Source organism: Scomber japonicus, chromosome 14 (assembly GCF_027409825.1).
Source record: "Scomber japonicus isolate fScoJap1 chromosome 14, fScoJap1.pri, whole genome shotgun sequence".
NCBI lineage: Eukaryota > Metazoa > Chordata > Actinopteri > Scombriformes > Scombridae > Scomber > Scomber japonicus.
In genome coordinates, this window is record NC_070591.1 from 1,828,432 (window position 1) to 1,852,619 (window position 24,188).

Here is a 24,188-nt window from a genome sequence, read left to right on the forward strand (position 1 = left end):
AGAACTGGACGACTACATGTCAATCGTCCTCAATTTGGCACTCCGTTTTGGTGATTTCGGCTTCTATCAATATCATATCCACTTTGCTTCCGAAGCAGCAGCCCGCCTCCAACAGTTTAATGAGGTACATGGGGCACACTAGACAGAGAGACTTATTGTCGTATCTTTGCCGCCCGCGCCGCTCAGCCTTGTAGCCTTTGCGGCGCACCTTCCCATCCCGCATCCGCCTGCTCTATCCCGGCCAAGATCAATATTCAACATAATCCGACCAGGAGTTATGCTCTTTCCCATACACCATCACCAGCCCCTCCAGCGACTCTTATTCCCAGGCCAGTCGCACCTAATCGCCCCCTCTTTTCACCTAATATTAATGGTGTGGACAAGAGGGGCAGACCTATCCTCCATCAAGGCGGGCGCACAATATGCAACAACTTTAACGAAGAGGGGTGCAAAATGTCACAATGCCGCTACCTTCACGTGTGCTCTTTATGCGGCGGCGGACATGCCAGGTCTGCATGCCCGCATAATCCTACTTCCTTCAAGTCAGGTAAGCACCCCTCAACACCTATCAATATCATGGCACTGAAAGCTGCTCTCCGTCACCATCCTGATCCCGCTTTTGTCGAATTTCTTGTTACCGGTTTCAAGGAAGGCTTCCACCCCGGTATATCAGTAGAACCATCTGTTTCATTTGAATGTAATAATCTGCAATCAGCCATCAACGACCCTAGCTCTTTCGATCGCCTACTCTCTAAAGAGATCGAGCAAGGCTTCATGATCGGCCCCTTCTCTCAACCTCCCTTCCCTACCTTACGTATCAGCCCTCTCGGCGTAGCTACCCGAAAATACTCAGGCAAGCAGCGGATCATCATTGATCTTTCAGCTCCGCACGGCACCAGCGTCCCCAGCGTTAACAGCCTCATCCCTAGCGAAGACTACTCACTTCATTACGCTACAATAAACCACGCTATCGCTCTCATTAAACTTGCAGGCAAAAATTCATGGCTTTCAAAAACCGACATCACCAGTGCATTCAAAGTCCTCCATATCCACCCTGATTTCTGGAGGTTTTTTGGCGTAAAATGGCGAGGTGCTTACTACTTTGCAGTGAGACTCACCTTCGGCTGCAAAAGTAGTCCCAAACTGTTTGACTCTTTATCAGAAGCCCTATGCTGGATATTATGTAATAATCACGGCATCCAATTCCTCGTTCATCTCTTAGATGATTTTCTGCTCATCAGCCCACCCTCTTCTCCTCCCGCATCTGGCATAGCCACACTGACCACTGTGTTTGCCGACCTTGGCGTCCCACTATCGGCGGAGAAAACGGAGGGCCCATCCACTTCACTAGAGTTCTTGGGCATCACGCTGGATACTACCTCGTTCCAAGCGTCCCTCCCCATCGAAAAGCTTAAACGTATCTATCGTCTAATTTCTAACTTCCTCATGGCCCCATCTTGCACCAAACGACAATTACTCTCACTCCTTGGCCACCTTAACTTCGCCCTACGCATTATCCCCCAGGGTCGGGCATTCATTTCTCACCTTCTGTCCATCGCCTCATCAGTACCGTCGCTCCTGTCATCCGTCTCACTGAACCCATCTTGTCTCGCCGAGCTGCGCTTATGGCTCCATCTCCTCTCAAACTGGAACGGTATTTCTTTCTTCTACGACGATCAATTAACCAACTCCCTCGATATTCAGCTCTTTACCGATGCCGCTCCCTCAGCCGGTTTTGGGGGTTTCTTTAATGGTAGATGGTTTGCTTCTTCATGGCCCCCAGAGATCACGAACAATTGCGAGGTCGCTTCCTCCGCGCTCTTCGAGATCTACCCAATCGTAGCTGCCGCCGTCCTATGGGGACACGAATGGTCCAAAAAAATCCATCCTCATACACTCCGATAATCTCTCAGTAGTCGACATCATCAATAAAGGTCGTTCCAACTCTCATTCAATCATGCCATTCATGCGTCGCCTCACATGGCACTCTGTTACCCACCAATACATCCTCCGCGCTGCCCACATCCCAGGCCACCATAATGCTTTTGCTGACTCTCTCTCTCGCTTCCTATTTCAGAAGTTCAGAAACTTGGCTCCGAACGCCGACCCGATGCCGACTCCAGTTCCTCCGTATTCAGCGTTGACTTTCAACGTATAAATCCATCTCTGAAACCCCTTATCATCGAATCTCAAAAGCTCATCATTAACAGTTTATCACCCGTAACACTCTCCTCATACTGGACAGCCTGGAATAATTTTCATCAATTTCATAACCGACATAACATTATTTTCCCCTCATTTGATCTCACCACCGTAATCTGCTACGTTACTTATTCTCATTCTGTCTTGAGGATAAGAACATCTACCATCAAATCCTACCTCAGCGGCATTAGTTTCTTCTATAAACTCATCACCGGTACTCCCAGCCCAGCCTTAAACCATCCCCAAGTAAAGTCTCTTCTCTCCGGTCTCCTCCGCCAAGAACCAGCCAAACCTCCTAAACGCCTTCCTCTTACCGCCGAACTACTGTCCGCCTGCATAAACACTATTCGCTCCGGTTACCAAACTCCTCACATCGCCCTGACCCTCAAAGCTATGTTCGTTTTAACCTTTTACGGTTTCCTCAGATGCTCAGAGTTCACCGCATCATCATCCCACTTCGACCCGTGCCGTCATGCTTGCATCTCCGACTTATCATTGTTTTCTGACAATACTATAGTACTCCATCTCAAGAAAACAAAAACGAATCAATCCAGCCATCCTACTCCCGTCTTCTACTTTAAAAACCAGTCTTCTTTAGATCCATTCGCCATCCTTTCTAACTATCTTCTCTACAGAAAATCCCACGGCACACCTGTATCTCACCCTCTTTTCATCTCCGAATCCGGTCAAATAACCACTCGGTCCTGGTTCCATCATCATTTACGCCAAATACTGTCTTTGTCCGGTTTATCACCCACGCATTACTCCGGGCACTTCTTTAGGATCGGTGCCGCGACTTCAGCATCCCGTAACGGCATACCTGAGCACTTCATTCAAATCATGGGCCGTTGGGCCTCGTTAACGTACCATCGATATATCCGCTCAGACCTCAACGACCATGGATCCGCACAAGCACGCCTTATAACTGGAGGTTTTTTGGGGGTTCGTCGCTGCCCGGGCGCAGCGGCGGATCCTTCATTCGACCTCCCCACACCGCATCCAGATCTCCATACGAAGACCACGCATCATCAACCACGCACATTCATTCATTCATTCATTCTGTCAATAAATCTGTTAAATCATATCTCATTAGTGATGTGTTCCTTGCTCGTGAATGTAATTAAATGGAGTATGTTACTGTGACAATGGTTTAGTAGCATCAAGGCAGGCAGCTTTATTTATGTAGATCATTTCATACCCAGAGTCAACTCAATGTGTTTTACATAAAAACAAACATTTGACAGTAAGAATTGGAAGCATAACAAATACAATAAAAAAATAAATTAAAACATTAAAAACCCAATTATCGTAAAAAATGTAAACATTAAAACATACAATTAAAAAAAATCCCAATTATTAAAAAAATGAGACACAGTACAGAAAAATAGAAAGACAGAAAGAAAATAAAATTCGAGATTAAAATAGAGCATAAAACAATGATTTGCATTTAAAATCATTAAAGGACATACAGTGCAAATGAGTTTTTTTCTTATTTTATTTTATTAGTTTATTAGTCAGGGACAGTGCAAATTAATAAACATATCTGTAAATATGCCAGAATTATCCCAAAGGCTAGTTTTCATCTGTTGTCCCTGACCAGGTGTGAGTTGGCAGCCTAAAATCAAGAAACAGATTTAACCCTAACCCAGATTAACATTTACACTCAACCTGTGGGATTCAAATAAATAATAAAAATAACAAGAATAAAAATGATTAAAAAACATTTCTTATATCAAATAAAGTTGGCTTTTAAAAATAAAGCTTTTGATTGTGCTTCTCAAATAAAGTGCTTAGTGTTAGAAAAATAAAACAATCAAATTTTAATGTTAAACTTAAACCATAAACTTAATTTAACATCTAATAACTTTATAATAAAACATCTCAACACATATGAACTCTTTTCTCTGTGTATCTCACTGACAGTCGACTGTCTCCGCGTGTCCTAATGCACAGATTTGATTGGCTGATTAGCGTCAGGTGAGCAGATTGGCTAAGCACAGTGGTCTGTGAGTTTCTGAGGGTCGCTCCACTTTTACCGTAATAGCTGAAGAAGCTGCGTCTGTTAAAATAGAAATGCTCTGACAAAATGTAATAATCCTCAATCCTCAATATTTCCCTGAAGGTTCCCCTCAAGGCTGGATTAGTAGCCATGGGGCACTGAAGCTCTTTTTGCTAGTTGATCTTTTCCCCCCTAACCACATCACACTGTGGCCTGTTAACCAATCATCACCCAACTGTCAAATTGACAAATAAAACTGTCAATCTTAAAACTTTCTTGGAAACTTTTATTTTATTCTAATTGGATAATGCTGCAGTCGGGTGGAAACTTTATAACTCCATATTTAGTTTTGGACATACAAGGTTTCCAAGCTTTGTGTCATATTTCTGTGGAGCCTGACAAAAGAAGTGCACATTTCTTTTCTCCTATCATGGAGTGGCTCTTTCTGTTTAAGGGGCGCAGATTGCCCATCAAACTGTTTGATCATCAAATGCATGAAGTAAATATAAAGTGTCCTCTTTCATGATAACATGTTGTAATATTTGTGTCGTTACAGACTTTCTTACTGTGAACTCTCAGAGACTCACTGTGAAGTTTTGGCCTCAGCTCTGAAGTCCAACCCTCATCTGACAGATCTGGACCTGAGTAACAACAAACTGTCTGATTCATCAGTGAAGCGTCTGTCTGCTGGACTGGAGAGTCCAAACTGTAGGCTGAAGACTCTGGAGTGAGTTCACTGACTGTAGCTTTGGTAGATTTATTTCTATTTATTAAATTCAAATTCTTCAGTGAAGTTTCAAATGTTTGGTTCATATTTTTCAGGATTTGCTGAACACAAATGTGTAGAATGTAAATGTTTTCAGGAATTTAAAATCCACAGTCTTGTTGTGAGTAAAAATGACTTCCAGAGTGTAAACTAATATGAGGCTTCAGCAGTCTGAGTTCCACATATCAAGTAAGTATGTTTGTGTTTCTTCAGTGTTTCCTTGCTGAGCTGCAGTGGAGGGATCCAAACTCAAAGAGGGAATTTAGTTCCAAATATTCTGAAACTTTGAGTCACACTAATCAAGTGTGAGTCTACCAGACTGTCAAAGCCTCATATTAGCTTCAACTGGACTTATTACACACACACACACACACACACACACACACACACACACACACACACACACACACACAGTGGTTTAGTATTACAAGTAGAGAATAGTCATTTAATCATCAAACTGGTTCAGTAATGTCAGTTATACAACAATATGTAAAGTTAGCTAACGTTAACCTACATTAGCCTCCGTAAACTACTGGTCATAGAGACTAAACCCCTGAGTGTGTTGAACCGAGCAATGGAGCCTTTTATTTCTCATCAGTTCATCTTTTTATTGTAAAGAGGGAAGTGGTGTTACATGGTGTTGTTCTGAAGTCTTTCTGATATTCTGTTGCTCACAGAAAGAAACTCTCAGCTGTTTTCTCTCTTGTTGGTGTAGAGAAGAGTAGTAGCAGGAAATGCACAGAGGTCTGATCAATATATAAGAGCAGAATGGCAGAATTCAGCCTGTTTAAAGAGATCTGATACACATTAAAGCTCAATGTTATATTTTAATGCTGATACCCTGATAACATCTTTCTGATGACATCATGTTAAAATAATTCAACCTGATTGGTTTGTTCATTGTGTTTGGGCTGAATCAGTTTTTCAGATTATCAGAAAAGAAAGTGGACAACTAAACATCTAAATATTGAATACATTCATATTTAATGATGTACAGGTGTAATATTGTCAGGTCATTAGTTTCATTAGTGTTTGTGAACAGTCAGTAAATGTAGCTGCTTATGGATGTGAACCTGACAGCAGCAGGTAGCAAAGAGAGATGATCTTTCTCAACTGGAACTGTTCACTGAGCTGAACTGAGTCTAAATATCCTGCAGTCATATTAAACATAGTGGACAGTAAAAGTGCTTTTCTAATCAAGATGTCCTCATGTTAACTTAGTGGAGACAGACATGGGATCAGATCACACACACACACACTGTGCACATTATGGAAGCCTCAATGTAACTCCATGTTCTCTCCTTCATCTGCAAGATTAAAGCTAAACAAAGATTCAAAGTGTGCAGGTCTGAGAGAGAGTGATGAGAAGGATTGTTTCATTCAAGCACAGTGAGACAGCATCAGCTGAACTGGGAGTGTTCTGGTAGCTTACTGGTCTGTGCTTTGATTCTGGTGCTGGACCTTTGTTGCATGTCATTCTCTGTCTCTCTCTCCTCTTGTTTCCTGTTTATCTCTCAACTGTCCATTAAAGGAATAAAATGCCTCACAAAACAAAGATTTAAATATTAAAAAGATGATCTGAACCACTGATGTAAAGATCAAATGTTCATCCAAATAGTGAATGTCAAACTGTTTGATCATCAAATGCATGAAGTAAATATAAAGTGTCTCTTTCATGATAACATATGTTGTAATATTTGTGTCATTACAGACTTTGGGGCTGTGGACTCTCAGAGACTCACTGTGAAGTTTTGGCCTCAGCTCTGAAGTCCAACCCTCATCTGACAGATCTGAGCATGAGTAAGAACAAACTGTCTGATTCATCAGTGAAGCGTCTGTCTGCTGGACTGGAGAGTCCAAACTGTAGACTGGAGACTCTGAGGTCAGTTCACTGACTGTAGCTTTGGTAGATTTATTTCTATTTATTAAATTCAAATCTTTCACTGACGTTTCAAATGTTTGGTTCATAATTTTCAGGATTTGCTGAACACAAATGTGTAGAATGTAAATGTTTTCAGGAATTTAAAATCCACAGTCTTGTTGTGAGTAAAAATGACTACCAGAGTGTAAACTAATATGAGGCTTCAGCAGTCTGAGTTCCACATATCAAGTAAGTATGTTTGTGTTTCTTCAGTGTTTCCTTGCTGAGCTGCAGTGGAGGGATCCAAACTCAAAGAGGGAATTTACTTCTAAATATTCTGAAACTTTGAGTCACACTAATCAAGTGTGAGCAGATATTTTGAGGGGTTGTTGCTCCAACTGGAAAAAATGTCCCACCCTGATTTTACATATCTCCTGTCAACATGTATCAGAACGGTGTAAAACACAGTTTATCTAACCACAAATCAACTTTAAATTCTAAAGATTAATGAAATAATTAAGCTAGCATATTATTGCTCATACAGGTTCTTGTAACTAGTTTAAGCAGCAACATGATTTTGCTTCTTGAGTTGAACACTGCCACGGTCCTAACATGGTCCTTCATTTCACTACTTATGGACAGCAGCAGACTGTGGAAACATTCAAACTCTGAGGAAACATTTACAAAAATGTGAAAACCACAATATTCAAACTTCAAACATAAACCATTGAAATCAGATGATTATAAGTTGATATTATATTCATCATGTAAAGTAAATATCTAAAAGTAGGGTTATCAAATATGAATAATTGGAAATTTAACATGAACCAAGTATTTGATTGTACTTCTACTTCAGTCAAATGTTAGTAATTGAAATGATTAAAACTGTTGAACTGGTAAATAATGCACTCACACAATTGAACACTTAAATGCAGCCAGTTGAATTTTCATGAACACTGACAACAGCTTCACTCAATGATTCCTGGTGAAGCCCAGGACTTAGACTGGAGCAGGGTTTATGTAGTCTTGTATGTATAAATATGTACTAGAATACAGAAATGACATAAAGGATTTCATGATCATGTTTTCTTCACCTGCTGGTCTGAATCCAGCTCTGTAAAGTTTTCTGCCCTTTGCTGCCTCCCTCAGCTGTTTCTCTGTTGGAGTCTTTTAAGAGGGCATTATAGCCCATACTGTAAGCTCCCACAATTAACATGAAAACCTTCATTAAGACACATTTTTGTGAGGGTTTGTGTGCAGGGTAGACCCAAAAGGCAGGAGACCAGGGAGCAATTCAAACAGTGGTTTAATTGCAAAAACCAAAACTCAAGGAGCCGCTGGAAGCAGCGGTATAGGGGGGTCGGGCAGGGCTTCCTCACGGGGGAAGAACGAACTCAAAACGGGCCACTTCAGGCGGTGGTGCAGGCAGTGGTAGCTGGAGGCAGGAGGCTGGCTGACCATGAGGCTCGGTGACTGAAAAATCTTCTGGCAGTGGTGTGGAGGTGAACCAGGCTTTTATGGAGGTGTGAGATGATTAGTGGATTGAACTCAGGTGTGCTCCTTGCTCTTCAGGAAGTAGGTCAGCCCCGCCCCCTGAGCCACCACCTGCCCTGCAGGAGACAGGAAGAGAAAAGAGAAAAACATAACCACAGCCAAAACAAAAGTAAAAACAGAACAAAACTGACCCCAGTCCATAACAGTACCCCCCCACTAAGGGACGACCCCTGGCGTCCTACCAGGCTTGTCAGGGAACCTGCGATAAAAGTCAGTCAACAGGCCGGGATCCAGAATCAGGGAGCGCGAAACCCAAGAGCGTTCCTCCGGGCCGTACCCCTCCCAGTCCACCAGAAACTGGTAGCCGCGGCCCCGCCTGCGAACATCCAGGATGCGGTTGACCGTGAACGCCGGGTGGCCGTCGATGAGACGAGGAGGAGGAGGGGGCGGGTCGCATGGGGGATGCAGGGGACTGTGAAACACAGGCTTTAACAGGGACACATGAAAAACAGGATGTACCTTGAGTGCCGCAGGGAGTTTTAGCCGGACAGCGTTTGGGTTGATGATGCGCTCAATGATATAGGGGCCGACGTATCTGGGCGCCATCTTTCGGGACTCTGTCTGGAGAGGAAGGTCCCTGGAGCAAAGCCAGACCTGCTGACCCACCTTGTACTCTGGGGCAGGGGTGCGGTGTTTATCAGCGATCCGCTGGTTTCGGGCAGCTGTCCGGACCAGAGCAGCCCGGGCCTCCCTCCAGACACGACGAGCACGACGGTAGTGGGCCTGGACTGAAGGGACAGTAACCTCTGTTTCCTGACTGGGGAATAAGGGAGGTTGAAAACCATTGGAGACCATGAAAGGAGACATACCCGTAGCAGAGCTGACCAGGGAGTTGTGGGCGTATTCCACCCATGGCAGGTTCGTGGACCAGGAGGCCGGGAGACGTGCCGCCACACACCGCAGCGATGATTCCAGGCTCTGATTTGCCCGCTCTGTCTGACCATTAGATTGGGGATGATATCCAGATGTTAAGCTTGTTGTCAGCCCAAGGGCTCGGCAGAAACCCCTCCACACCTGAGAGGTGAACTGCGGACCCCTGTCCGAGACGATGTCCTGGGGGATACCATGTAGACGGAAAACATGCTGAACCAGGAGATCAGAGGTTTCCAATGCCGAGGGGAGCTTGGGAAGTGGAACAAAGTGAACAGACTTGGAGAAACGGTCAATGATGGTTAGAATAGTGGTATTACCTTTGGAGGGAGGGAGGCCGGTGACAAAATCCACAGCTATGTGTGACCAGGGGCGGTGTGGGATGGGTAAGGGTTGGAGGAGACCCGCTGGTGCACGGTGAGAGGCTTTATTTCTGGCGCAGATGGTACAGGCTGTGACAAACTCCCTTGTGTCGGTGGTCATGGTCGGCCACCAGAAACGCTGCTGGAGCAAGAAGAGGGTGCGGTGTATTCCGGGGTGACAGGCTACCTTGGATGCATGCCCCCACTGGAGCACAGGGCTTCTCTTAGACTGGGGAACATACAGTCGTCCAGGCGGACACCCATCTGGAACCATTTCCCCATGTTGAGCCTTTAGGACACTCTGTTCGATTTCCCACCTGGCTGCCCCGATCACACAGGACGATGGTAGGATGGTTTCCTCCAGACCCTCCTCTCCCTCCGGAGTGAACTGCCTAGAGAGGGCATCTGGCTTAGTGTTTCTCGAGCCTGGGCGGTAGGAGAGGGTGAAATCAAACCTTCCTAAGAAGAGGGCCCATCTGGCTTGGCGCGAGTTCAGTCGGCGAGCCGAACGGAGATAGGCCAGGTTTTTATGGTCAGTCCAGACGATGAATGGCTGGACCGTCCCCTCCAACCAGTGCCGCCACTCCTGAAGGGCCAAGACCACCGCAAGCAACTCTCGGTTCCCCACATCGTAGTTTCTCTCTGCTGGAGTTAGGCGTCTGGAGAAAAAAGCACATGGGTGAATTCTGTGGTCTGCAGGTGAGCGCTGGGAGAGGACAGCCCCGACCCCCGAATCTGAGGCGTCAACCTCCACTATGAATTGGAGGTCTGGATCAGGATGAATTAACACAGGGGCTGCAGTGAACTTAGTTTTCAGCTTCTCAAAAGCTGCCTGTGCCTCCGGTGACCAAACAAATGTCTTCTTGACGGAGGTTAACTGGGTGAGAGGGGCAGCAAGGCGACTGTAGTCACGAATAAATCGTCTATAGAAATTGGCAAAACCCAGAAACCTCTGTAGCTGTTTACGGGTGGCCGGGGCAGGCCACTGTTCCACTGCTCTGATTTTCTCAGGATCAGGTTTGAGCTGCCCCTTTTCGACTATGTGCCCCAAAAAGCTAATGGATGTGGTATGAAAGACGCACTTTTCTGCCTTTACATACAATTTATTCTCGAGCAATCTTTTCAATACCTGTGTTACATGGTCCACGTGCTCTTCATGACTGCGAGAAAAAAATCAGAATATCGTCAATGTACACAAAAACAAACCTGTTCAGCATGTCCCTGAGCACGTCGTTAACCAAGGCCTGGAAAACAGCAGGAGCATTTGTTAAACCAAAAGGCATCACCAGATATTCAAAGTGTCCCAAGTGTGTGTTGAATGCTGTTTTCCATTCATCCCCCTCTTTAATTCTGACTAGGTGGTAAGCATTTCTCAAGTCCAACTTTGTAAAAATGACTGAGTCATGAAGTGGTGTGAAGGCCGAAACTAGCAGCGGAAGAGGGTACTTGTTTTTGACAGTGACAGCATTTAGACCAGTGTAATCGATGCAGGGCCGCAGAGTTTTGTCCTTTTTTTCAACAAAAAAGAAACCAGCGCCAACCGGGGAAGAGGAGGGACGAATGAGACCTGACGCTAATGAGTTATTGATGTATGTTTCCATGGTTTCCTTTTCAGGTTTGGAGATGTTGTATAGTCGTTGTGTGGGAAGAGATGAGCCAGGGAGCAGATCAATAGCGCAGTCATATGGTCGGTGTGGTGGAAGGGTGAGAGCTCGATCTTTACTGAATGCCTCCTTCAGCTCATGATATTCACAGGGAACATTAGTCAAGTCTATGTCTTCGGGAGGTACAGGCAAATCAGCAGAGGGTTTGGGGATGGCCGAAAAAAGACAGTGTCGGTGACAGTGATCACTCCAATTGCGAATCGAGGCTGTCACCCAGTCTATATGGGGGTTGTGGGTTTGTAGCCAGGGCAAACCAAGAACGATGGGGGTTAAAGGGGATGAAATGACAAATAGCTCTGCCTGCTCATGATGGTTACCTGACAGGGTGAGTTTAATAGGCTGGGTTTTGTGTGTGACGCTGTCAATGTGTTGGCCGTCAATTGCTAGGATTCGTTTGGGTCGGACTAGTTGATGAACTGGGAGATTGTGTTCTCGTACTAAGTCAATATCTATGAAATTATCGTCAGCCCCAGAGTCAATTAACACGTCAACCGGGAGAGTATGTTGGGTCCAGTGTATCATACCTGGTAATCGGATGCGGTTAGTGGAGGAAGCCGTGGAGGTTCGGCTCACCAGCGTCCTCCTTCCTGCTGATGAGCCTGTCCTTTTGGCGCTTCGGGACACTGTGCTCGATAATGCCCCTTCTGGCCACAGTAGATACAGAGCCGGTTCATGAAGCGTCGCTGTCTCTCCTCTGGGGACAACTTAGCACGCCCCAACTGCATGGGTTCCTCCGCCGTGGAAGCAGGAGGGCCAGTGTCTGCTGTGGGACTGCTAGATGGTGAGGCAATGGTGGGAGGGAATATAGCCACTTGGGTGGCTGGAGCAGAGGCAAGGGACCGAGACCTCTGTCCCTGGAACTTTTCTCTTCGTCTCTCTCTAATCCTATTATCTAACCTAATGGTTAAGTGTATCAAGGCCTCTAAGCTATCAGGCTCATCTCTGGTGGCCAACTCATCTTTTAACTCCTCTGACAAGCCCTTGAGGAATATCCCCTGCAGGGCGGTGTCATTCCACCCACTTTCAGCAGCTAAAATGCGAAACTCAAGTGCATACTGTGAAGCTGACTGTGTGCCCTGTCTCAACCTAAGCATTTGGCCTACTGCCTCCTTCCCTTTAACAGGATGGTCAAACACTTTTTTCATTTCCTGGGTGAACACATCATACTCCTGGGTGAGTTCTGGGGAGTGAGTAGAGATGGCTAGAGCCCAGGCTGAGGCTTGGTCGGACAGGAGGCTCATGATAAAGGCTATTTTTGACTGATCGGTGGCATAAGTGCCTGGTTGTTGTTGAAAAACTAGTGAACACTGATGCAGAAACTGAGAACAAGTCCCTAAGTGACCGGGATACCTGGCAGGTGTGGGGATGTAGGGTTCCCGGGGCGCAAGCATGGGTGCTGCGGCGGGTTCTGGAGCTGGAGCAGGTGGAGGAGGAGGGGGGATGGCATGAGCGAGAGCAGCTAGTTGGCCTGTGATGGCATCAATCCTCCCTCCAAGATCCGTAATGCCCGCAGCTAATTGCTGCAGGTTGTCCATAACTTGCCGGAGAGTGGAGTCATGCTTGCTCACCAGAGCGCCCTGCAAAGCGAGCGTTCGCTTGAGGTGGTCCGTCTCCGCCGGGTCCATTTTGGCCAGAAGATTCTGTGAGGGTTTGTGTGCAGGGTAGACCCAAAAGGCAGGAGACCAGGGAGCAATTCAAACAGCGGTTTAATTGCAAAAACCAAAACTCAAGGAGCCGCTGGAAGCAGCGGTATAGGGGGGTCGGGCAGGGCTTCCTCACGGGGGAAGAACGAACTCAAAACGGGCCACTTCAGGCGGTGGTGCAGGCAGTGGTAGCTGGAGGCAGGAGGCTGGCTGACCATGAGGCTCGGTGACTGAAAAATCTTCTGGCAGTGGTGTGGAGGTGAACCAGGCTTTTATGGAGGTGTGAGATGATTAGTGGATTGAACTCAGGTGTGCTCCTTGCTCTTCAGGAAGTAGGTCAGCCCCGCCCCCTGAGCCACCACCTGCCCTGCAGGAGACAGGAAGAGAAAAGAGAAAAACATAACCACAGCCAAAACAAAAGTAAAAACAGAACAAAACTGACCCCAGTCCATAACACATTTTAACCAATTTGAGTCATCTCATAATGAGGTGAATAATAATAATAATAATAATAATAATAATAATAATAATAATAATAAGACTTCTATCAGCTCCGTCTGCTTGTTGGTTGAAAATGAATCACAACCTGAATGAATGAAGAACAAAGCTAGCAGTTCATGTCTCAGCTAGAAAGAAGCTGAACATCAAACAGCTTCATACTGACTGTAAACTATCTGTTATCTAACATGATTCAACAGTTACACTTCATGTAATCACAACAGAGCTGAAGAATGATCCTGATATATCCAGCAAGCTAAAGCTAGCTAAAGCTAGCTAAGCTATAATATAATATAATATAATATGATATAATATAATATAATATAATATAATATAACATAATATAATATAATATAACATAATATAATATAATATAATATAATATAATATAATATAATATAATATAATATAATATAAGGGAATATTGGTGCACACGTGACCATCTGGCTTCACATTCAGAAGTATATGTATAGATGTTTATTCACAGATCATCTGACAGGTTATATCATCCATCGTTAATCATTTCCATAACTCTAAACTCACCTGGTGTTCTCATAACAGCTTCAGTGTCACACTACAGCGTCTTCCTGAAAGCTGCGTCTGATAGTTTTTTGGGCCTGGGCCGGATTAAGCAGCTCTGCTCTGGACCCCTCCCATCTGTCACACAGTCAATCACAAAGTCATAAAAGTTTGAGTTATATTATTTTAAATTCATTTGGTCTCATTTCAGAAAACACTACTTGTCTTTATTCATACAACAGCTAAATTAATACATTTAAAATCTTTGTTTCCCCTCTGGAGGGGCAGCTCAGCTAAAGAGGGCAAATGGGCTGTTGCCAGGGCAACAATAGCCTGTACCTGTGCACGTCCTTTAGTGTCAGTCTATCAGACTGTTAAAGCCTCATATTAGGTTGAACTGAACTTATTACACACACACACACACACACACACACACACACACACACACACACACACACACACAGACACATATAACACTTTTGACCAATACAGACAGGATGAACAAAGAGGTGGACTGAGATATTCACTCATATTGTTTTGAATGCTTGGACTAGAAAAGCTCATAGCTTCATCCTACACCCATTTGAACATTAGATATTTACTGTGTGTTGTATGCCTGAAAAAGGAGAAAGGGAAAAAAAATGGAGGAAAACCACTGCCTATTGGTTTTGTTTCGCTATTTTAACATATTTTAAATAAACTAAACTAAAACTAGACACACACACACACTAACACTACTCACACAGACGCACATACAAACAACTTCTACATTTAAATCTTCTTCAGTTCTGAACAGATTATGAAACATTTAATAATTTCAAACATGAACTTTGTTTCTAAACTGACTTCATTTATTCTTTATTCAGCTTGTGGAACTGCAGTTTGTCAAAGATCAGCTGTGATTATCTGGCCTCAGCTCTGAAGTCCAACCCCTCCCATCTGAGAAAACTGAATCTGTGGGGAAACGACCTGAAGGAATCAGACGTGAAGCAGCTGATGGATCTTCAGCAGAGTCCAGACTGCAGACTGGAGGATCTGGGGTCAGTAGAGAGTTGGAGTCAGTCTGTGCTGGTTTCAGCAGTTTAGTATTAAACACAGTCAGTATCAAAGCAAAGATCCAGTATTTCCTGGTGAAGCTCCAACCTTCTCAGTGCTGCTTTCCTCAGTGAAGCTGTGAGAGGAGAATGGTGACAGGCTTCAGGATTGGACAGAAAGACAGAGAGAGAGAGAGAGAGAACAGTCAGCCAATCAGATGAGCCAGAAGCTTGTTGTGATCATGTGTTTGAGTTGATGTGAAGACGACTGTTGTTGTTGTGTTGATGTCTGCAGGAAATAAAGCTGGATTACAGCTGACAGCCTTACAACATGTATAGAGACAGTGATCCTCATCATCAAATCTGATCTCAAAGTGTTTGTTCTCTCATTTCAACACTAAACTATTGATCAGTTCATCTTTGTCAGAGCTCTAAGATCAGTCTGACTGCAGCCTGCAAATCACTGGCTCTGATTTCACACAAGCATCATTACGTTTAGTAACCATGTGGTCTTTATACAGACCAGAACCTCTGCTGAAGTCCAGGAATCACAGCAGCTGTTTAGCTGAGAGCTCTGACTGATTGTCATGTGATGATTTAACAGCAGGAAACATCTTCAAATCCCACAGAGACTCTGTAGCTTTAAACTTTGATAAGAGTTGACATGTATCAGCAGTAAATCCACCAGTAAACTGATGAGTGAATGTCTCTGTTTCTGCAGTAATGATGTGTTCATGACTCTCAGCACTTTATTTCCTCTGTGTACTTGAGTGAAATCTGCAGAGGAAACACACTTGATAGTAAAAGTGTGTGCAGGTGTGTGAGCTTGGAGCTCAGTGTGTTCACTCCAACACGTTAACATGAGAGCTGAAAGGAAGCAAGCTACGCTGCACAGCTGTTCCACTTCTGGTCTGAACAGGACTGAAGTCCCTGCTGCTCTTTATACTGGATGTGCTGCATCACTGACTGACAGCTGATCAAGTGAGTCTCACTAAACACTCACTTATCTCCTCTGTTCTTTCTTCTTCTCTCATCAGATTGAAGTGGTCATGATCTCCATCAGAGTGAGAGTGAACATCCAGGAGTGTTGAGAGAGGATCAGCTGGATCCTGATGATCCATCAGGAGTCTGGATCTGGATTTCGTCGTCTTCACTTAAGTCTCTTAACTGACTCCAAACTGAACAGTTATCTCTGGATTTAGCTGAAGTCAGCACTTTACAAATTTGTTCTACATGAGCTGTTTGATGCAGAAAAGATAAAAACAGGTGTTATAAGTCAGACTGTGAGCCTGGGCTCATATTTATCAAGCGTCTCAGAATCACACTGAGAGTTAACGAGGACTAAAACTAATGAATGAAGCAGAAGAGAATTGACTGTGACTTTCAGCAGGAGAAGGATTACTGCTGGGAGAGAGTGAGACGTGGCTGTTTTACCACAGTCAGAGCAGCAGAGTAGAAATAATGATGACGTGTTGTAGTTTTCTCACAGTCTCAGCTGGAAATATGAAACAGTGGTCATTTGGTATATTATGTGTATAGACAGGTAACCAGGCAGGTAACTTACCAAGGTTATGGAACATGCAGGTCAAATCATATCCTGCTTCTGTTCATAACAACATCAAGCCTGTGCTGAACAACTTTGTATTTATTGATTCCAGTCTAAGTTTTGATGATCATATCTGGGGTTGCAAAATTCCGGCAATGTTCAAACTTGGAAACTTTCCATGGGACTTAACGGGAATAAACCGGGAATTTACTAAACTGAAGGTACGTTCTTATTAGGGAACTTAAATATAGTTGTGTAAAATAATATTTTAGCATAATCCTGACTAAAACCAGACTTTTGAGCATGTGGACTGCACAAAGTTCATTTTTGGGTAATATTTAACTCCACGTTCATGTTTTTGTACTGTTTGATCGTTCAACTTATAAATATGTCCCATTTAATTCCCATAATTCCCATGGAAAATTTCCAATTTGGATTATTTCCAAAATCCCGAGCTTAACTTCCCATGGAAATTTACCAGAAACTTTTCGGAAATTCACTGGAAATGTTCCACCCCTTTGCAACCCTAATCATATCAGCAGCTGGTCCAGTCCTGTTTCCACCATTAAAACATATTAAAATAATATCTATAAAACTAACACAGAACAGTGCTGCTGTCACACTTGAACTCAAACCAGGAACCGAGATCATATTGTTAAAGTAATGAAACATCAGATGGTTGTTTATCATTTGTCAGGAGGAAAATGAACAAGTTGAAATAAGTGAGAATGAAAATATTGTGGAGGAAATGTGAGCCTGTTAACAAAGCTTCAGCTGTCATGGTAAGCTCCTCCCCAACTGCTCCCAGCTGTGTTTAATGTTAGAACAATGACACAAGATGGGATCCATCCCAGCATGCATCATAAGAGCTAGTAACCTCTTCATGCTGGTGACCCTCTACTGTGTGGAAAGTGTGTCACTCACTCTACCATGTGATTCAGTGTGTTCAGTGTTTTGATTTTGACTTTGTATTGAAATGTTTTAATATTATTAAATCTTACTTTTTACTCCATATGCTGAATATTGATTGTATTGATTGTAGATTTTAAAACATTGGTGCTTTAATTAGTTTGCAGTATTTAACGCTCAGAGTTGATAATTAGTTGTATTCTGTATATTTTCATGAGCATTTATTTCCTCTTTTTTAATTATAGAGTATATTATGAGAAGTTATAAGTGTAATGCCTATATGTATATAATTGATTGACTAGGCAGAATGTATTTACCAAAGAATGATAATCATATTTACTCTTTGATGGTTTTAAGATGACTTGATGTGTGTTTAGTTATTCATATTCACTGTTTTCATTTTTAAAAAATGAGCATTCATACATATTGCTGTATTCGTTATATTCTATAAAATGTTCTCCTGGATCATTAAGTTGTGATTTTAAATGTCTTTTTCCCCACAAATAAAATCTACTGCTGAACTTTGACCTGTTGTCCTCATTCGTATAAATGCTTTTTTTCTGCCACCTCGTGGTTGAAAAAGCACATTACAGGTTAAAAATCAGAGCAAAAAGTCAATCAACAGCTGATCTCCAGTCAAAAGAGGAGCAAAGGTACAAAACCTCATCAGATGTTATGGTTGAAACTTGTTTACTTACAGTGTTGGGAGGGTTACTGATTACATGTCCTAAAATGTAATCTGTAATGTATTCCCTTGGATTACTCAAGTAAAGTAATGTATTCTAAATACTTTTAGATGACTTTTAGCTTACTACTAAATCATCTATTGAACGTGTTTATCTGGGACACTGATTTTAGTTAACACTTGCTTTAGAGAACGATCTTATTTCTGTCTTCAGAGAAAAAGTTATGCAAATATACAAAACACAAATGTGGTACGTTTTGTCCTGCAACTGATACTATTTAAAGAAAATGGCTTCCAAGAGTCAACAATCTTCAATTTATTTTATCTTCATTAATTTACACAGCTCAGAAATGAGGGAAATTTAAATTAAAAGTATTGATGAAGAAAAGATTGGGCTCCAGCAGCAAGTTCGCGCCCTCTAGAAAGTAGTGCAGTCTGTCGCAATAGCACAGTTCAACCACTAGATGGCGACAGAAACCGTGTGTCCGCATTGAGGAGGACGCGGCAGCTGTCTGCTCTTCATCCCTCATGGAAATAAATGGAAACTAGCTTGAATCTGACTTGAAGCTGTTACTAGGAATATTATGAGACCAGACACAACTTTTAACCATGAAAACAGCGAAGGTAAGACATCATTTGTAGTTGTACATTTACAATGGGAAGTTTGTTTGGATGAATATATTCGTGCTTGTTTAACTGCCCTGAGACGTTTTTAATCTATAGGGGGCGCTGTTTCCCCTCCGGCGGCTCTCAGGCTTCAGAGGTTAATAGTTACCGGGTTAATGTCTCCGTTGTTTTGTCTCCACTCCTCACCTAATGGTTATAACTTACATCACCAGACCGGCTAGCTAACGCTAATTAGCCAACTTAACTGAAGATGCTTCTTCTAACCAGACGTGGAGTCTGAAAGCAGCTTGTTGATGGTAAACAAAGCTGTCACTGCACTTTGATGTTGCTTCTCTACCAGGTGTGTAGGTGAAATGTTCTCTGTATTTTCATGACAAAAAAGCATTGTGTATGTGTGTGTGTGTGTGCTTTACTGTGCATATGTTTGTGTGTGTCTGTGTGTGTGTGTGTGTGTGTGCTTTACTGTGCATGTGTGTGTGTGTGTGTGCTTTACTGTGCATATATGTGTGTGTGTGTGTGTGTACGCTTTACTGTGCATATGTGTGTGTGTGTGTGTGTGTTTGTGTGTGTGTGTGCTTTACTGTGCATATTTGTGTGTGTGCTTTACTGTGCATATGTGTGTGTGTGTGTTTGTCTGTCTGTGTGTTTGCGCTTTACTGTGCATATGTGTGTGTGTGTGTGTGTGTGTGTGTGTGTGTGCTTTACTGTGTGTGTGTGTGTGTACGCTTTACTGTGCATATGTGTGTGTGTGTGTGTGTGTGTCTGTGTGTGTGCGCTTTACTGTGCATATGTGTGCGTGTGTGTGTGTGCTTTACTGTGCGTGTGTGTGTGTGTGCGCGCGCTTTACTGTATATGTGTGTGTGTGTGTGCGTGTGTGTGTGTATGTTTGTGTGTGTGCTTTACTGTGTGTGTGTGTGTGTGTTGCTGCTGAGTTCAAAGTGTATAAATGAATACATTTGATGTTGTTTTCTTCATGTTGGAGTAAAGTTGATAGTGTGAGTCTCTCAGTCAGTGATGATGAATTATATCTCAGAGGAAATCACTTCTAAAAAGTCTCAGCAGTGAAATAATCAGTCAGGTTATTTATTTAAAGTCTCATCAGCCAAAACCAGTTTCTCCTCTTCCTTCAGCTGGATGTGTGTTTTACTGTGTGTGTGTGTGTGTGTGTGTGTGTGTGTGTGTGTGTGTGTGTGTGTGTGTGTGTGTGTGTGTGTGTGTGTGTGTGTGTGTGTGTGTGTGTGTGTGTGTGTGTGTGTGTGTGTACTCTGATGTTTCCTCACAGTGACTCCAGGCTCGCTGCCCTCTGCTTTCACTCCTCCTCATCCTTTCTTTCTTTAAGTCACATCTTCATTCAGCAGCCTCTGATAGTCACCTGACTGTTGTTTCTTCAGGAGCTCAGAAGTATCTATAAACCCTCTACAGCAGGGGAGTCAAACATGAGGCCTTTACTTCCTGTCTTCTTTTCCTTCCTGATCTGGCCCACATCAGGAAAATATTCACACCCCTTCACAATGGAATACACACACCAAGACAAACACACACTAAGTAAAGAAGGGTGGAGTGCATTTAGACGCCATTTCACAGTCATCAGAGCAGAAGGAGGAAAACAGCAAGTCTGAGGCAGGTGAGTGTTAATATCAGGACTGTAAATAATGATTACTGTCATTATTGATCAATCTGATGATTATTTATCACATTCATTGTTTAGTTGATTAAAGTGTGTCAGAATAATGTGAAATGACAGAGTTTGAGGTGTTAAACGTTGTTTTCCTGGTTTGTGCGTCCTCACAGCGATGTAACGTGACTCGCTGCTGAGCTCTAAATAGAGAGAAGTCACAGTTAAGAAGCACACACATGTTTATCTGAAGTCTGTTTGTTGGATTTAAACCAGAGTCAAAGTTTATCTTTGTGATGACTAGAAAACACACATGGTTGTAGTTAAAGTCATGTCAACTATTAAGAAGCTACTAAGTTGAGAGGCAGGACTGGGTTTATTATACTGTGTATGTGTGTGTGTCTCCAGTGTTACTGGTTTACCTCTCAGACTCCAGAAGATGAAGAAAGAGGAGGAAGAGGAGGACGGAGCAGAGTCTGTAATATCCAGCTGTCCATCTATGAAGAGTGACCAGTCTAAAGGTCTTGTTCCAGTCTTCAGTAATGAACCTGGACCCTCAGACACAAAGTAAGAGACTGTTTCTACTGTAAACTGACCTGAAGATGATTCAGTTTAATATCATTTGATAATCTGCATTATTTCTTCGTTTATATCTTTCATTTAGTGGAAAGAGTGGAAGGAAGGTAGAAAGGTAGGAAGGAGGGAGGGAGAAAGGAAAAGATTAAGGAAGAAAGGAAGGAAGGAAGGAAGGAAAGAAGGAAGGAGGGAAGGAAGGAAGGAAGGAAGGAAGGAAGGAAGGAACGAGACCCGGGAGGACGACAGGAGGATTAAAATGCGTCTGGTTGAGAGAGAGAAAGCGTAGATATAAAATTTATTTGTGAGACTCTTCCAACATCAGAAACTGGTTTCAACAATGCATGAAACAGCTGTGTGAGTGTGTCTGCCACATGTGGTTTACTGGATAGATGTGTTGACTCGATACCTCACGTCCCCTTCTCCTCATTGTGTATTCTTCACCATTCCCCCTCTTTCAGTCTTTCACCCTCTCAATCTCATTCCCTGTGCTGCCCACTTCACTTTCAATTTCTCTCTTTCCGTCTGAACCACCAAACGCCTCCTCCCCACCTCCTCCTCCCATCTTCATTTATTCATCTCTCTGGCTTGTCAGTCCACTTTTCTCATTTCCTTCTTCCTCTTTCCACCTTTCTAAATCTCCCTCTACCTCTGCAGTTACACTATATGACCAAAAGTATGTGGAAAACCAAATTACATCTAATGGCGCTTCCACTATACAGTTCTAGCACTACTCGACTTGACTCAACTTAGTACCTGGCACTTTTTTAGTACCTACTCTGCTGAGGTTCCAAGCGATTGACTCTGGAGTCCTGCCCTTGCCTGGAGGCAAGGACCCTATTTTTTTTTTTTGACGTTTTTTATTCTACCGCCTCTTTGCACCTTAATTTGACCCCCTAAACCTGCTCGAAAGCTCACCAAATTTGGAACATACATCAGGTCTGGCAAAAAATTCGATAAAATGGAAAAACAAACAACGTTGAACCCTCTAGCACCACCTAAAAACACTAAACCAGCCACTACACCTGATAGGAATGTCATAGAGAGATCAAACCAAAACTCAATTATTTGTCTTATCAAGACCTACAAATCACGTGCTGACACACCTGACCTAAATCCGACAGGAAGTGCACATTTTGCCTTTAAATGTATGATTTTTGACGATTTTTCAGGCATTTTAAAATATATACATTATTCCTGCATACTTTCATCTACAGACTCCATGTCAAAATGTAGCCACAAATCTCATCTATAGATGTGTGTAATTTGGTCTGGCTATGTTTTACACTTCTTGATCTGCGGACCCACATGTGCACCTTGTTCCTGTCCCATTCAAATCTCCATACCGTCTATGCATGCTCTGTCCTCATGCTGTTATGTCGTTAACTACCATGGCAACGACTGTGTCTGTGTGTGTCTGTGTGTGTCTGTGTGTCTGTGTGTGTGTGTGTGTGTGTGTGTGTGTGTGTGTGTGTGTGTGTGCGTGTGTGCGCGCGCGCAGCTGGCTCATTTGTGCTGTGCAGTCATCCTGATTCAATTGTGGTCTTAGTGTGCCACCCAGTGGAGAAAACTTGTAATGACTCATGCTACCTGATGAGGAAAAGGTGCCTCAGTTTTCTGTTTCTAGTTCGAGTTTATTGACTGTATTATTATGTTTTTAGATATCTGTGCAGTCTGTCAGCTATTTCACTGACATTGCTGTCAAAGTCTAGATCAAACACGTGTGTGAGTGTGTGTCTGTTTGTGTTTGTGTGTGTCTGTGTGTGTGTGTCTGTGTGTGTGTGTAATGTATATCTACTTATTATCTAAATGCCCCTAACGGAAACCTTTGTGCTTGAAACTTTAATTTGCAGTCTTCGTCTTCTTCTTCTCTGTCTTTGCTGGTACATTGTTGTCTCTGTTTAATTACTGTTGAACTCTTGTAATCTTACTATATATTATTTAATTCATATTGAATGTGTTGAATCTCAGAAGCTGAAGAACAGAAACTGTGTAAGTGTGTAAATACTGACAGTCTGGACTGTTTATGTGGGGAAAGAGCTGCATGCAGCTTGTGAGCTGTCGGCCTCCACTAATGTCATGTGACATAAAGAATGTGTTCATGTCCACAGAGAGAGGAAGAGGAGGGCTGTTTCTGTGGAGGAGCAGCTGTCCTGCTGTTCTTTGTGTCAGGACGTCCTGAAGGATCCAGTCTCTACCAGCTGTGGACACTGGTTCTGCAGACAGTGCATCACCTCATACTGGGACCAGTCTGCTTCATCAGGAGACTCCTCCTGTCCCCAGTGTGGAAAAAGATCCAGAACCAGACCTGGACTGCAGACAGACAGTCAGACCAGCACTGTACAAAGTAAGACTGAAGATCTGTCTGCTGATGTCATCATCTCTGAAAACAGAATCTACCTCCTTTATCCTACTGAACATTAACAGTCACACTGATTTCTGGTTCATTCTACCTTTTTTCTTCTCTTTCAGCAGAAAGTGGTCTGCAGGAGGTTTTACATGAACATCAGATCAGTCTGAGCAGCACATGTGAATGTGTGACTCAAGGAACTGATGAAGCAGGAAGTGAAATCCTCCTCATCAGCATCTTCACTGAGGTCCACATCACAGAGGGACAGAGTGAAGAGGTCAATACCCAACATGAGGTGAGGCAGCTTGAAACAGCTTCCAAGATGAAGACCCTCCATGACGCTCCAATCAAGTGTCAGGACATCTTTAAAGTCTTACCTGACCAACAGAAACACATCAGAGTGGTTCTGATGAACGGCGTCGCTGGCGTTGGAAAAACCTTCTCAGTGCTGAAGTTCACTCTGGACTGGGCACAGCGCTCCAACAACCAAGATATCAGTCTGCTGATTCTGTTCTCGTTCAGGGCGCTGAACTTGATGAAAGATGAGCAGTACAGTCTGCTCATGCTGATCCATGTTTTCTATCCAACATTACAGAAGCTCACAGCAGAGAAGCTCGCTGACTGTAAAGTTTTGTTCATCTTTGACGGCCTGGATGAAAGCAGACTTTCACTGGATTTCAACAACAGTGAGGTCGTGTCTGATGTCACACAGAAGTCATCAGTCAGCGTGCTGCTGAGAAGCCTCATCGAGGGGAAGCTGCTTCCCTCGGCTCTTATCTGGATAACTTCCCGACCTGCAGCAGCCAATCAGATCCCTCCTTCATGTGTGGACAGGGTAACAGAAGTACGAGGCTTCACTGACCCCCAGAAGGAGGAGTACTTCAGGAGGAGATTCAGTGATGAAGAGCAGT

At 43.4% G+C, this 24,188-nt stretch overlaps 1 pseudogene; it reads left to right on the plus strand.

Moving 5' to 3' along the window:
- Positions 1 to 453: 453 nt before the first annotated feature.
- Positions 454 to 2,158, plus strand: LOC128373242 (uncharacterized; annotated as a pseudogene).
- The last annotated feature ends 22,030 nt before the right edge of the window (positions 2,159 to 24,188 follow it).